This window comes from Poromitra crassiceps (genome assembly GCF_964638095.1).
Source record: "Poromitra crassiceps genome assembly, chromosome: 8".
Classification (NCBI taxonomy): Eukaryota; Metazoa; Chordata; class Actinopteri; order Beryciformes; family Melamphaidae; genus Poromitra; species Poromitra crassiceps.
In genome coordinates this window covers 19,991,579-19,997,360 of record NC_139629.1, presented here as the reverse complement: position 1 = coordinate 19,997,360, position 5,782 = coordinate 19,991,579, and positions in this window count along the sequence as shown.

Genomic DNA, 5,782 nt, shown 5'->3' with positions numbered 1-5,782 from the left:
ATTATCAAGCAAGCCCTGGGCTAGCAACTGGTCCGGTTCAGAAGCCAGACCGCTAGCTTCCACCTGCCTGGGGAGGGGTGGAACACCTCCCCCTCCGCCTGGGATAGGAGATCGGCCTGTACCGGCAATGCCCAGGGCGGATCTTGCGCCAGGGAGACCAGGTCCGCAAACCATGTCTGCCTGTGCCAAACAGACTAAAACGAGCCGGAGGCGCTGTTCCCTCACCCTGTCCAACACCTGACGGATCAGGGGGGGTCGGGGGAAACGCATAGAGCCCCTCCCTCAGCCAGCGCGTCATGACCTAACGGGGGCTGTCCTCCTGGATCGAGAACCACAGTGGGCATTGTGTCGCGCGCCGCGATGCGAGAGATCGACGCAGGCGCGACCAACCCTGGCCCAAACCTGTTCCATCACCCGAGGGTGGAGGCACCACTCCGTATAACGGGGATTGCCTCGAGACAGCAGGCCGGTCGTAACTCCGCCGTCCCGGCAGATAGACCGCTGACACTGAAAGGAGACGGGGATACACCCACAGGTGAATCCCCGCTATGGTTCAGCGCCCCCGACCGCACACCGCCCTGTTTGTTCAGGTGGGCGATCGCTGCCCTATTGTCCGAGCGAATCAGCACATGGTGCCCATGTGTGAGCCGCTGGAAGTGTTACCTCCGCAGGCCGGGGGGACTGCGGAGGCAACGTTCTCTTTCGAGTCTGGCCGCACGCGGACTTGTCCGGCAGTGAGGTCCCCAAGAGAGCTCCCAACCAACAATGGGCCCACGGCGCCATTGATGGTGGGCTTGTCCTGAGGCAGAGCCCGGCGAATCGCCTTCAGCTCTAGCACGTTTATGTGGCGAAGCTCCTGAGCCTCCCACCGGCCGTTCGCCGAAAAATGCCCGCAAATCGCACCCCCTCCCCAGAGGGAGGCGTCTGTGCGAATCACCATCCTGAGCGGGACAGGGCCCCACCGAGTACCTCTCGAGAGGTAACGGGGGTCCGCCCATATAGCCAGCGCCTGCCAGGCCTGACCTGTCAGAGGAACCCTGCGATGACGGTCCCCGGCGAGTCCAGGCGAAGCCTGAGAACCATATTTGGACCACGAGAGCATGTGTAGCCTCCCTAGCGGGAGCACATGCAGTGCTGAGGCCATCAGGCCCAACATCACTGTGCACTGATGCACTGACACCGAGGGCACAGACCTAACGTCCTTGGCTTGCTGTCCGAACCGTGCGAGCCTGTCGCTCTGGCGAAAGGCTCGCAGGAAGTATAGCTCGAGCCCCAGGAAGGTCGCTGCCTGCGCTGGGACGAGGCAACTCTTCTGCCAGTTCACCAAAAACCCTAAGGTTTGCCGGTGATCGGTCACCACCTTGGTATGTTCCGCGGCACAGACCCTCGAGTCGGCCGCTAAGAGAACGTCGTTGAGATATAGGAAGACGCGGATCCCCCTCGCGCGGAGGGGAGCCACGGCTGCCTCCACGCACACCGTTCTGAGGGTTCGCGGGCTCAAAGACATGCCGAATGGCAAGCCACAGAACTCGTAAGCCTTCCCCAGGAAGGAGAACCTCAGGTATTTCCTGTGTCTCCTGACCATGTGGACATGGAAGACCGCACCTTCCAGATCCCTGGAAGTAAGAAATCTCCCTGTCTCAACTTGCACAGGCGGGGAAGAGAGCATTCGGGACGGGACTTCCTCAGCGTCTTGTTAAGACGCCGAAGGTCCAATTTTGGACGCATGGAGCCGTCCATGGCCTCCTCCTCCATGGCCAGATCGGGGGTCCCGTCGAACGTGGGTGGGCAAACTGTAGCGCGTATCCCCTCTGGAGGGTGCGCCGTAATGGGGACGGGGGAACATAGATGCTCCCAGGCATCGAGCCTGTTGGACAAGATGGTCTCTTGTGGCCAACGGAGCGGAACTCGGATCATACTCTCTCCCTCAATGTCCCCATAGGAGACAGTGAACGGTCATCAAAAGCAGAGAGCATATGAACTGAATCAAGTCTCTCTGCCCGCTTCGCGCTCAGAAAAGAGTATCACCGTCTCATCATCGTGGATAGCGAGACTGAACATTTTAGAAACACATTTCTCAAGTTAGAAACTATAGAAATTATCCCTGAAATATAGTCATGAGCATATTGCTGGGCACCGGGACCTTTCGATCCGGTGCCCTGATGGGGGGGCGGGACGTGAGAGGCTACGCCCCCCCGCCGCATGGACAGTTCCGTAGAAGCTGTGCATGCTGGGGGAGAACTTCTTACGCAAGCTCCGCCTACTGACGCGCTGTTGTATCGAAGTAACACCCCCCCCCCCCCCGCCGTGCGCCTTTCGCAGGCTGGGGGGACTGCGGAGGTAACGTTCTCTCTCGAGACGCACGTGGACTTGTCCGACAGTGCGGCCCCCAGGCGAGCTCCCGACCAGCAATGAGCCGTTGGTGCCATTGATGGTGGGCTGTCCTAGGAGCCTCTAGCCGAGGCCAGGCCGTAGCCATGGACCAAGGCGAGCCTTGATGCTGGGTATGAGACCCTGGGCGAGCTCCCGACCGAACTCGGGCCTTGGGCACCGAGGACGGTGGGTCTAAAGCTACAAGCCGCAGGCTGGAACTAAGCCCAGCCTTGGTGAGCCAACCGGTGGGCTTGACCTGGGCGCCGCCAACCGAGGCCAGGCCGTGGCCATGGACCAAGGTGCGCTGTGCCCCCAGCCAGGCTCCCTGCACTTGCAGGGGGCACCCCAACAAGGGAGTGCGACCCATGGAGAGCTCCCCAACCACCCCGGGCCTTGGGCACCAAGGGCGGTGGGCTTGTCCTTAGAGCTACAAGCCAAAGGCTGGCACTGAGCCCAGACCTTGGCGAGCTGTAAGCCCTGCTGGACGCGTAGCGCCAGCAAGGAGCAGTATGTCTATTGTAGCGGAGGTATCTCGCGCCCAATGTACTTAGCACACAGATACTAACTGCACGGGTGCACGCCAGCTATCTGCAAAATGCTATCGTTCTGTGCTAAACAGTACTAATATTGCTATCTGCACCTATGCAAGGCAAGCTAGCTTTAACACTTCTTTGAGAGCGGACCTTGGCCAGCTCTCAAGAGCTTAGCTGCGGACCAGACCGAGGGTTCAAGGCGCCTGTGCAGCGTGCTCGTGCCCAAGGCCGAACACGCACTTAACCTGCCGATTCATACTCGGCCAAGTAGTTTTACACACGGCCCATCCCCTCCCTGACCTTCCCTGCTCAGTAGCAAGAGGAAGCAGGAAGCTAACCACTAATAGCAAGCTCCCGCAGGGCGCACCCTATTAGCGGGAGTACCGCTTAAGCAAGCTAGCAAAAAGCACATGCTAGACAGTAAGCAACCCGGAGGCTAGCGAACGTGCGCGTGCAATGGTAACGTAAGCGGCAATAGCCCATCCCGAAGGGGGGGCACCAATACCCACAACCTGTTAACCCGAGAGAACAGACGTGGAAGCCACTAGCTAAGCTAGCATAAGCACTGAGAGACAAGCGTGCGCTAACACAAGCCTGTGCACAGGCCGGTGCCGCGCGTCTCTACCCTGAGTAACACGGGGAAGCAAGCGTGACCGCAAGCATTAGGCCAGCGGCCCGCGAAGCTAGTCAATCTCAGAAGAAACTCCTCAGAGGGAGTTGCAATCTAGTAGATGCTAATTGCACGAGGCAAGCAAACACTTAGCAGACAAGCAAGCTGGCTAAGATGGCGTAAGTACTGAGAGAAGCGGCCCACACAAGGTGCGGGGCGAGCTCACCTAGCTAGCGAATCGCCCAGCTAAAATCTCAGACGCCAGTAAAAACTACACTACATTTATGTAGGTCCCAGCAACGCCTGTTCAAATTAATTGTGCCGGTCGTAACCGGCCAGCGTAGCCTCACAGCTAATACAGCACCTAGCTGTTCCCCCCTCTCTGTGCTAACAGGAAAACGGGGTTAACGTGCAAGCTAAGCCTGCACCGGTAAGAGCTGGAGTACTACACATCGCTAGATACTGGCTGCACGGGAGCAAGCTAGCTAACTAGCTATTTCACTGAAGAGCATTACTACTCTCGCTTAAGGCGCGCCCTACACAGAGGTAGCTGGCGCGAAGTACTTAGCACACAGACACTAACTGCACGTGTGCACGTTAGCTATCTGTGCTACAAGGTAGTCCAAGCTAGCTGCACTGAGCAAACTAGCTAACTATCTAACGCGCGCGCTCTAAAGCCGGCGTTCCTAAAGTACCTAGCAACAGAAGCAACCGCACGGATGCATCTAGCTATCTGTGACAACTGTGCTATTTAGCCTGTTGTTCTAGTGCTAACGGTACAAGCTATTCTGCATGTATGCAAACCTAGCTAGAGTTATGAGTGCAGACCTGAGTCATGCGCTCAAGCCTAACAACGTTACCCCGTTTCCGGGGAAACGTTTCACATCGACTGCACGGCGGCAGTCTGACAACAGTTAACTAAGGAAGATACTCTTAGCTTTTTAGATGACTTGTTCCGACGCCGCAGGGTGAAGGGTACAGGGTCGGTCTCCGAAGCCTGCTTTATCCCGTCCACGCGACCCTCTTGAGGTGGGCAAGTCAGCCGGAACGAGCCTAGTATCTAAAGCTATATAATATAACTCCTCGTTAACCGCGGAGCTTTCACAAAACACGTCTTCACAGCGGGTGGAAGAAAGCGGAAGTGATTATTCCCTGGACTGGCAGGACGTGACGTAGTCACGTGGATCCGTGTCAGTCCCAGGGGGTACCACGCCACCTACGGGTGGGTGGTCAGGTTTTAATGAAAAGTAATTTTGGAGCAAAATAACAGTCTTCCATAGGGCTGCGTTGCAGCGTTTAAGGCACTAGTGAGAGCTTGAGTTCGAAACGAAGTAAAACCATTTTAACTAGAAGATAATGCAACAGTCCGCTTGTCACATACATAGTGAGACATGGAGCTGTGCACATTTTGCATTTACCTTCACAGACGACACCAGCATCCTCTTGGTGACCACAGTTGTGGGATCCGAACCCTGCGTGGCTGCACTCTGTGAGCTTTGATTCGCCACCTGAGCACCTGACATCATCCAGCCAGATGGGTCCCCTGCCCGGTCCAAAACGTACAGTATGTGAAGCTGACAGGACCCTGCCACAACTCAGCTGTCTACACACAATCTGCCCATCGATCAGATCCCAGAGATCACCACACACCGTCCCCCACTGTCCACTGTGGAAGATCTCCACCCTGCCAGAGCAGGAGCTGTTCCCTCCGGCCAGGCGGACCTGCCCCTCAGCTCCTGTGCTGTTGTCTGCTGGTGGTGTGCTGCTGGTGTCGGCTGTCACCCAAGTGTTGGACAATGGTCTTCTTGACGGTGTTGTTGGAGGTGGTGGAGGCGGTACTGTCATGTCCATTCAAAATGAAACACAAGCAATGCAACAATTAATGTGTCATAGCTGACATGTGTTCATATACTGTAGTTCAGAGGGACAGAGACATGTCAGTCATGCCAGGAACAGAGAAGGAGCCAACCTAAAGAACCACTAATCTCCACACCCCTTCTAGACAAGACCTTGGAAGTGAATCGGGATGGACTTATGTGAGCACAATAAGCAGAGCTACCTGGTCATCTCAGATTACTATTCACATTATACTGTATATATTCACATGTCCACAACAACTAGTGCCCAAGTAGCCATAAAGCTAAAGGCTACATTTGCCAGATATGAATTAATAGCAGAGCATGTAATCAGCGATAACGGGCCGCAATTCTCCAGTGAGGAATTCAAGGCGAATAGTGAGGGGATCTTAAAACAAAAAGACCTCTTC